At 34.1% G+C, this 11,081-nt stretch overlaps 1 protein-coding gene across 1 annotated transcript in view; it reads left to right on the top strand.

The window, feature by feature from the left end:
* Positions 1-4,193: 4,193 nt before the first annotated feature.
* LOC123547447 (matrix metallopeptidase-21-like) overlaps positions 4,194-11,081 on the top strand; it is an 82,457-nt gene continuing 75,569 nt past the window's right edge. The window contains exon 1 of the mRNA XM_045334570.2: positions 4,194-4,840. The gene's annotated coding sequence lies outside the window, so the exon portion shown is untranslated. The remainder of the gene's footprint in view (positions 4,841-11,081) is intronic.

The following is an 11,081-nucleotide window of genomic DNA, read 5'->3' as shown; positions in this document are numbered from 1 at the left end:
GGACCATTTTATTTCTGATCACTGTGTTGTTAAGGTGCTCTTAAATGTTAAAAAGAGACTATTACTAGTATCATTTAGAAACTTCAAAAATTTGAATGAATCAGAATTTTCCAGCGACCTAAGTGCAATAAACGTTGATTCACAGAATATCAACAAGTTTGACATTGATTTTGAATCGGAAATAGAGGATGTCCTGAATAAGCACGCTCCCATAAATGTCCGAGCGTACATGGAGGCGTTACGGTAAAACAGATCAGTTTGAGTCGTATAAAGCAGTAAGAAACGAATACAATTTTGAAATCAAACGTCAAAAGAGAAGAAACACACTCAGTGAAAAAATAGTGAACGCTAAAGATGATTCCAAGACTCTGTATGGATTAATATCTGATCTAAATGGCACCAAATCCTAAAACCCACAGTCTCAAGGAGAGTCCAATAATTCATTGGCCGAAAAATTTGCTGACTTTTTCATGGCAAAAATCTAAAAAATACGTCAATCGCTAAGAGAACACTAAAACTTTGAATCTCAAGTAACGGATGTACAAACTTTAAACAAATTTACTGAATTGACTCAAGATGAAGTGAAAACACACATCAATGAATTGAACACTTCGTCTTCAGAGCTAGATATTTTGCCAACACGTATTCTGAAGTCACATGTAAATGAACTTCTCCCTTGTATCACTAAATTGGTGAATCTCTCATTACGACAAGGTGTTTTTCCTGTGAAATACAAACGAGCAGTTGTTAGACCTTTGCTGAAAAATGCAGGTCTTGAACTAGAGCTTTCCAATTATCGTCCTGTGAGTAATTTATCATTTCTATCAAAACTTATTGAGAAAGCTGTTCTTTAGGATTAAACAAACATGTAAATCAAAACAGTCTTTTGCCTAAGAACCAATCTGAATATAGAAAATACCACTCCTGTGAATCTGTGTTGCTCCGGTTGGTTAATGATCTTCTAAGTGGTATGGAGAAAAGGAAGTCACGGCCCTTATTGCAATTGACTTAAGTGCGGCATTTGACACTTTCGACCACGACATTCTTTTAGATATCCTAAAGGCACAGTATGGTGTCTGTGAAACAGCCCTTCAATGAGTGGACTCCTGCTTAAGGCCTCGTACTTGTAAGATTAATATCAACATTGCATATTCATCAGACCGCCAGCTTGAATGCAGTGTGCCCCAAGGCAGTTGCCTTGGTTCGTGGTTGTATCTCACCTATGCTGGAACTCTCTTTGAAGTCATTCCAAAATCCATGTCAGTCTACGGTTTTGCTGATGATCATATAGCAAATAAAAGCTTTCGTCCCACATCTGTTTCCGTAGAACCACAAGCGATCGGAGACTTTGAACGGTGCGCAGTTATAATCAGTGACTACTGGATGAATAGAAACAAACTGAAAATGAACACATTGAAAACTGAATTTATCATGTTTGGTAGCAGACCTCAAATGAACAAATGTTTTACAAATTCAATTGACATTACTTGTGATGATATCAAACGTGAAAGCACAATTAGATATCTCGGTGCATTTCTTGACGAAACCTTGAACTTTAAAGATCATGTAAATCTCAAATGTCGTACAGCCATGTTGAATTACCTACGAATTAAGAACATCCGTAAATATTTAACAAAAGCAGCCACTGAAATTTTAGTTTTGTTGTCCCTAGTTATTTCACGTCTGGATTACTGCAATGTCATACTGTATGGTGTAGCTAACAGTGAGTTGCGTAAGATGCAACGTATTCAAAACATGTGCGCAAAATTTGTCTTTAACAGAAGGAAATTTGACAGTTCTAAACAAGCATTTTATGACCTACATTGGTTGCCGGTGAAAGCAAGGATTGAGTTCAAGATACTTTCTTTCATGTATAGCTGTCACATTGGCAGAGCACCAATGTATTTAACAGAATTGCTTAAACAGTATACTCCTAGTAGGCAAGGTTTGAGATCGTCAGAAAATTCTGAATGTCGTTAAGTTGTTCCATACAAGAAGTGCAAAACATTCAATGATAGAAGTTGCTGTACTATTGGTCCAAAACTGTGGAATGAACTGCCGTTAGAACTACGCAAAAGTAAATCACTTGACACATTCAAAAAAATTCTTAAGACACGGTATTTCAGAGACTTCGTGTCATTGTTTTAATTTTTTTGATAACTGTTTTATATGCGATAGTAGAAGGTGATAGTTTTTAAAATTTTGTAAAAGGTTTTACATTTCAACATTTATATTTTCAAGGTTTGTTTAATTAAACGTAATTGTTGGTACACGCTCAATGGTTTTACAGTGTGTAGTATTTCTCTTTTTTTTTCAAATAATCTGTGATGGCATCATTAACCAGGCGGTTTGAACCTCTATATGCAGCCCGTCTGGGCGTACCATGTAAGCCTTTAAGCACTGGTATTCGCAATAGGGGTAAAATAACCTCAGGGGGAAAGGTTTTTGTTTAAATAAGGCTGTTATGATTGTTATTATTATTATTACTGTTATTATTATCATTATGTACAACACCATTGAATATGCCATTGTATAGAAATACAAAATGAAGGCGTTTAATCAAATTAGTCAGTTTCACTTTCACTTTCACTTTGTTTTCAGAATGCTATGTTTCATTATTAATGATTCATGAGTATAGCAATAAAGAGTTAAATATGATTAACAATTACATATATTACTTGAATTCATAACTCTGCGACAAAAATGATTGAAAACGTTCTGTTTTCGAAAACAATATACTAACTGTGGTGTTTTTCCGTTTAATTTCATAGTATTCCATCTAATTTTGCAACGATCACACACTGTGATTGTGTGAACCTAATTGCAATAATGATACATTAATGATTAATCATAAATCTACATAAAACTTTCGGTAAAAGTACAGTAGGATTTGAGTAATGCGGTTGTCTTACCTTTCAATACAAAGTTATAATTGAGCAGTTTTTTATATGTATATTATGCTACTATCATGCATGTTTTCTTTCATATTTAATTTCTATAAACGCATCAAATGTGTGTCAAACATTTACTTTTTATGCATATGTTAGACGTGAAAAGTTTCTCGGTAACCTTTTAACTTGACATACCTTAGAAAAAAAATCGAAGTAGATGACTTGTCACTTGCTTTTTATGTATTAAGGTATTTTCCTTATAGTTTAAAAGGGCAGATAGTCTGACTTTTTTATATATTTTTACATTTAGAGACTTTTTTTCTTTTTCTTGATTGTTAATAAAAATAAAATGTAGCAAAAACGGTGATTAAATGTAAACTATGTAGTATGTACTTCTAAAGTCATTAGCGCTTAAAGGTTTTATACTGCATCAGTAACGCAGTAACATTTGATATAAACTAATTCCATTTAAATATTTTTTTGACATGTATGATATGTTTAAAACAGTTTATTCTTGGCACAGTCATCCGGGGGTAGATTATATTAGATATTTCGGAATGCATCTGTAACGCGGAATAATTTGATATGAATTAGACGGAATATAAAATCACAAAATTTCCATTTAGATACATACTGGTTTATGATTTAAATTTTTGTTGACATCTTATATATATGTTTCAAAACGTATTTCTCTTGTCATATTCAGTCGGAGATATTTTGACATTTCGGAGTATTATTAATCATTTGATTTCGTTGTCATTATTACACGATAACGAACGAATTCATATGAGTCAGAGTATGATATTGACATTGATTACGTGATATCTGCACATATTAACTGACTAGTACATAAAATATGCAATAAGCACGAGGGTAAAAAAAAACGTTTGCCTTCTAAATTTCTATCTTTTTCAATATGAAGTTATCTTGGTATTTAGTGATATAAGTGTAATAATCCAGTTGATACAGAAATTTTATAGCTTTTTAAGATATCTAGCATTGATAGTAATACAATAACTACACTACCGATAACCTTTTCTTTTATCACTATACAAGAAATTTAAAACGTAGAGTTGTAAATTTAATACAGTGGTACAATTTAATGCCTAGCTCGCAGCGTAATAGACCCGTAATGTTGTAAATATAGTAGTTTCTATAGAGCAAAAGAAAATAATTTTATGCTACAGGTTTACCTATGAGTAAACCAACGAAAACGTTAACCTTTAATTTGTAGGTAAAGTATTGTTAAATGATCTTTTCTAGTATCTGAGAGGATTGTACCGTACGATTATTAAAACATTGCATTTTCACGTTTGTAGTATTAAAGAGGACTTATAAGTCTGCTCACCCTGTTTTACGTTAAGGGAATATTTATTACAGCAGCTCGAGGTTTGTCGGAGACACTTACACTATTGATGATATTATATTGAGTGATTGAGAATTTCTGTCCGAGACAAGGTTTTTTATTTAGTCTCTTTCACAGCAATGAAGAATTGTGCGGTCATAGAATCATGAGTACGTGCAATAAGAAAGGGAGTGTTTTTCAATAAAGTAAATTTATAAGCATTTGTACCAAGTTTGTACTTTTTGCCAGGACTCAATTTATTCTCTTAATGGGACGGACGTATGCAGAAGGTCTGAGGGAGAGATATCCAATAGAATTGCACTAAATTTCACGTGAAATCTCGACCTTGAAGACATGAATTATTTGACACACGAGGGGTATTTAAGACGAATCTTGTGCAGCACATCTGCAGAAACAGTGATGCTTTCCTTGCAGATATTGCATTGATACAACACACAATACAATAACTTTCAATAACACTAAACTGATATGCCTTATGTGAAAACTGTTTGTGAAGTATAAATAAAACTCCATTGCAGACGATTTTACTTAAGCCAGAAACTTGCTTGGAATTAATTCCGTTGTTTTCAGGAACTGGAAAGAGGTAGGCATAAATATTTAGTATATTAATGCGTTGCATTTGAGACTATAAGATGTTATATTAGAAATATCAGTGTTTAACACTTAAAAATGTTAACAGAAGAACTCTTGAAAAAAATAATCTCCGAACATTGCTTAACATATTAGTCACTTGTTGGTCCGGCATGTGTGACATAATAGTGTATACGATAAATTATTCGTTCAAAGTGCGTATGTGGGAGTAACATACGAGAAATTAAATATTTGCAAACATTAAATAAATGCTCGTTGACATCAAATTATACAAACTCTTGACATTCCACCTTTGTTTATCTATACGCAATAATGGATATGTTTGTCCTCCTACGGAAAAATAGCCAATTCTGTATATATGTAATATTGTATTAATTAACTTTTATTTTACTGATTTCGGCAAGGGCAAGTTATTTTGCGCCGATTTGATATTTTATACGTTACGTTGATAGCAACGCTTAAATGTCACAAAGCACGGCGCATGTACTGTAGGTTTATGAAAATTAAAATGTGTTCTATTTTACAAGTAGAGGCGTTGCTTAATCAGGCGCACAGACACTATTACTTTTTTCTTTTATATTGTTCTTTTAGAGCACAATATTATGGCTTGTGTGTTCAATTTGTAGACAATCATTATCTTAGCTAAAACAGTTGCTTTATCGTACAAACTAATCATGACAATGTAGCTATGTTGCAAAAATAAAATGGTATTATTTACGGAATATAAATCGTATTGTTTTTACACAAAGAAAAAAGATCTAAATTTAGTGAACAGAAAATATAAATTTTGTTACGAAATAACATTCAAAATGTGTGACATTACCGTTTTACACCGACTAGTGTATTTTAGGCAGAATAAATGCATGCAGCGCATGTTAATTAACTACATAATTGTAATGCAGACGTTATGAAAATGTATCAAAATGCAGCACTATTATTTATCGCATATTGATCACATCTGCTTTAAATATGGTATAATTCTTAACTAAAAAGAAAGTAAAAACGTCGTTTCGAACTAAAATACAAATTATGTTCCATTGCCCTCAGGATAATTCTGGCGGGCATATTCATGCACTGAATATTAATCAAATATCTTAGATTTGAAAAGAGACATTGATAATTTAGTTATATCAAACTGTTACGGGATACAAGCACAAATCTGCTAAAACTTTCTATGGAGACTGTGTTTACAGAGTCACGACGTAATGCCATTATAATCTCTCGCTGAAGAAAAACCCATTTCATTAATAGAAAAGTGCTGTTGTGTATTATACTCTATTACGAATGATCGTGAACTTGTCCGCTCACAAATAGTGTCTTGGAACGCTCTGAAAAGCATATTTTCCCGATATGAAAGAGTACGTACTGAATGGGCTATTGGGTGTAAAGTTGTATTGATAGTACGCAACTGCAATAAATGTAATTTTGAACTGAAGCCGGAATACGTAATGGTTTTAGTGTTCGTATTATGAAGAATATGACAAAAATAACGAGTCGCTTTATACGTAATCAGAGACATCAGGTATAACTTTCCACTAGTAGTTTTAGTCCGCCCTCTTAGCTCAACAGGGAGAGCACAGGTCTACGGATCGTGGGGTCGTGAGTTCGAGCCCTTGGCGAGGCGTATGTTTTCCGTGATGATTTGATAAAAGACATTGTGTCAGAAATGATTCGTCCTCCACCTCTGATTCATGTGGGGAAGTTGGCAGTTACTTGCGGAGAACAGGTTTGTACTGGTACATAATCCAGGAACACTGGTTAGGTTAACTGCCCGCCGTTACAGAACTGAAATACTGTTGAAAACGGCGTTAAACCCAAAACAAACAAACAAACAAAATAGATGCATTTAAAAACGTAGGTAAATCAGTTCTTGGACGTTAATATGAAAAGCGTATTTGGATTTCGAATATCCATGTACATATTTTGTAATAAACCACTTTTCCAAAATCCATTTAGCAGACATGGAGCAGTGGCCAGTTTCCTTTTAATGTTGAGCAAGGGAGCCAGCTGTGCTATTTTCCACATCTTTGATACGACACGGTCAGGAACTGAACCCACGACCTCTCGCACTCGAAACTGACGCTCTTACCAAACAAAGTAACACATCCAGAAGTATTGGCAGTTTTCAGTCTTCCCAAAAGTGTTTGTTATGTTTTCACTAAATTACTGATAAAAATATGCGAGATATGTTTGAAAGGGCACCGTTTTGTCAATATCCTTGCAATGATACTGGGTTACGAAATGGGGGATAAGAATATCAGTTCTGTTGCAAAATGCCATTGACCTTCAGACTTTCTGTTTTAGTCATCTAAAAGATGAGCGTTGACTTCATAACTGCTGTCAGTGATCCAAATTGCTGTACATTAAGGGCAGAAGTAAGGTCTTCTTTACCTTAAATCAAATAAATTATAAAACGAAATCATAGTTTGACTGAAATACGTTGCATAAACTGCTTACATGAACAATCCGATTGATTTGTGTGTCGGTTTATATCGATGCAAAAGTAAATAAACACGGAAAAGTGTAAAAAGGGACGTACATACACGCACAGAACCTGTATTTTAGGCCGTTACCGTAATACGACTTCGTAATTACATGTGTACACAGTCTTTACTTTTGCAAAAGATCTGTACTTCTTCACCACAGCAGGTTAAGATATTCTCACTACTGTATTATTTTGATTAAAATCAGTGTACTGACATAATACAGGCCCAATCAACTTCCGTTGAATAAATAAGATATCTTAAAATAAAGTGAAAAAATACTTAAATCTATTGATAAATGTAAGACACAAACTTACTTTATAACCTAGAACACATGTCATGTCACTTTCTGTTACTTAAGATCAAAGATTATATCACGAATTAAATTGACAGAATGAATTTTCATGCCCGATTTTAACCTAAGTGCATAAAGTTATCAGTACATTTTCAGGAATACATTTCTTGTTTACTACTATTTTGAAACTGTTTATCAATTTATCGTCACAAATTGTCCTTGGCCAGTGTTAAATTAAGTCCTATTTACAGTTGTTTCATTTATATTTCCATTTTCTTCATTTCATACATTACTTAATGATCATGCACGTATTACACTCATGAGAATAAAATTAAAATTCATGAAAAGATATACACTAAATGTAACGTGTAACCTACACCTTCACTTCTTCGTCATGCTGTTTATAGACATCTAGTTTGCTTTCAAAATTATTAGTGTCTCTACGCAGGGGCATGTTCATGCCATTGACTCTTCACCCTTTTAAAGGAAAGTTGGAAAGTTACCAGTTGATTGAAGGTATTGGTGTGACTTTTAATTACAATTAACAATACTTCCTTGATAGCGATATCGCACGAAACAAATAAGACATCTACAATTTATGTTTTAGTAACGCGACAATAAATAGTTTTATTTTTAATAGTTTACATTTTTTTAGTTTTGATTATAAATTAATCATTATACATGTATTTTAATCTTGGAAACAGATGCAATATATGTGAATATTGGATTTCTAATAAATAAACATTGAAAAGTTCAAATAACCAGTGCGTTGTTTTAGAAAATTATCACTATCCCTGATTTTAGTCCGTGGTAAAAACAGCACTGGCAAAAGAAAGTCATGAGGACAATGCTGTTGTTTAAATGTAACTTCCATATATCTTTCGCAGGTAGCGCAGCCAAATTTGCAAATGTAAACTCTAATGTTCTAGATTGAAATCTCTTTCAAATGTTAAAAGAAACACATACTGTTTTTATATAATTTGTTTTCAATGGTTTAACATAAGTAATGAAATATGCCCCTTTAACCCGCGCGTATCACGTGCAATGACATGACGTTGCATTAGTTGCATAAAGATGTATAGATTTCTTCTATAATAATATTGTTAGAAAACATGTACATTTCATTCTTTATTCAATATGTTATGATAAGACGATTACTGTTAGTTACTTTAGAGTTCAAATGTACGTGCGTGCAAGTGAATTTATATTTAATAAAATTTTACTGTTTAAATAGGGAAATTATTAGATTATAATCCACGCTTTTAATTAGATAAACCATTAAAAATATGAAATACCATTGGACGCGTATAACACATTGACCATAAACTAAAAGAAAAGTCAGTTTTTTAATCGCTACGGGTTTGTTAGAAGAAATAAAATTGTTTATATTTTTATGTGTACGTTTTGGCACGGAAGTGTGGCTGAGTCAAGGTTTCCTCCAAGAAAAGAACTCTTGTGTTATTGCAGTGAACTGAGTACAGCTTCGTTAGTCACATTCTTAATAATGCCAAATGAATTTTGAAAGTCACTGTTAGAGGCCACTTCAGTACATGTCAAAATATTTTCCACTGCAGTACATGTGAAAATATTAAGTACTTGCAATTTAGATGATACTTGTAATTTACGCACTATTTGTTATTTACAGAATATCCAAAACAAGCTGTAACTGTTCAGTATGTAAATAGATAATTAAAACAAGGTTGTGTTTGTCCTTTAGCGCTTACTGAATGTGCGCAACTTACAAGTCTTACATTTAGTCACTAACGGTTTCGAAGGTAAAAAAGGGAAATGACCTCTGGTCAGTATTTGTTGACACAAAATGTAACCACAAATTTTGCTTAAAATATTCATGTATTCAATAGACGGAGTAAGATTACTGAAGAAAGGTCAAAAGCAGGACGTTAATTCAAAGGTACTAGTCTGTTTGAGATGTTGCTTGAAACCCTGTACATTATATCGAAGGTTGTGTCTACAGTGAATACAGCAAAGTGGGCATAAATGATGTCATGTGAGCCATGTTGCCTATTTTCTCAGACAAGATAGACATATGACATCTGAATGTCCGAGAAAGGTCGACATCAGCACGTCATCCATGAGCACTCTCTGTAAATGGTTAAAACGTGTGACATCACCGTTGATCAATGTATGCCCCTTATTACCGTGAGGACATTGAATATAACAGGCGAAATAATTAAGAAAATTGGTTTAGTTTGACAAATTTACGACAAAGTAGTCAAGTTTTTATAAAAAATATCTTGATTCATATGGGCATGTCTGCTAACAGACGCGTCTTCATTATAACTGTTAACCAATCATTGTTTGATACAATTTTGTAGCTCACTTTTCAACATATTTGCTTCGATACAGTTCCAAACATTCGGATAGGAAAGAAACACCCTATGAACTTCTTGTTTTAATAGTTATATAGCAGCTGCCGTGGAATAAAAAGATTACTGTTAACAACATTGCAGTCGTAAGAAAATCGACCAAACTCCATCTAAATTTCCATGACATATTTAAACTTGAAAATCAGGTCTCCAACGAGGACTAATATCTCTTCCCGGTTACTATTACCAAATGTTCAAGTTTTCTAAATCTAGAAACAATATCACTTTCAATATTTTTACTAAATATGATATTGTCCAATGTATGATGTAAGTAGTTATTTGATGTTTGTCATCAGATACGTTTGTTTGTACGAAATTTTTTGTAAGATTCCGGTTAACCTTGCCCAACTTATACAAGTATATTTGAGGTCATATTGAATCGTAGTTTCCCTTCTGAATTGCCCCATTATCCATGATGTGAAAAATATATGGGACTGAAATCTATCTCCTATGGTGGCTGATTTCTGCCATTGGCGTTCGGTTTCTGCGCGAAGTTGGCCGGCGGTTTGTGCAGGGGGCGCCACCGGAATTGCCCTGGACGCGCACATTATCAGCGCCAAGAACCACCGCCAGAACAACGCCATGCGACAAATCAAGCTTTCCTCATTTAGCGGTGCGTTTGGCCGCACCCCCCGCCAAATGAACGGACGAAAATGCCTTGTTTGTCGTCCTGGCGGCGTATTTTTGTCGCTGCACGGCGGGTGCCTAATTGGCCCAGTTCCTTGTGTCGTCCCGTAAACGCGGCCAAACCCCCACCCAGAACGAGATGGCAGAAATCACCACCATAATCTCCTCGTTTAATTATGTTTATTTCTAAAATATTGTTACAGAATTTTCAGACTTACCATCTATCAAAGACAGCCTTTAAATGTCGTGTGGCGGTCGTTAAGAGTTTGTTTTGTTTGTTTTTGTTGGGTTTAGCGTCACACCGACACAATTACAGGTCATACGGCGACTTTCCAGCTATTCATTGTGGACCCCAGGTGCCCCTTCGGGAATTATTTCATGTGTTGCTCTTTAATTACCGCTCACAAACAGGCTCCGTTAAACCAAGCCTGCTGTTATTTT

Source organism: Mercenaria mercenaria, chromosome 9, assembly GCF_021730395.1.
Source record: "Mercenaria mercenaria strain notata chromosome 9, MADL_Memer_1, whole genome shotgun sequence".
NCBI classification, from domain to species: Eukaryota; Metazoa; Mollusca; class Bivalvia; order Venerida; family Veneridae; genus Mercenaria; species Mercenaria mercenaria.
Note: the sequence above shows the minus strand (reverse complement) of the source record. Positions and strands in the feature narration are given on the sequence as shown.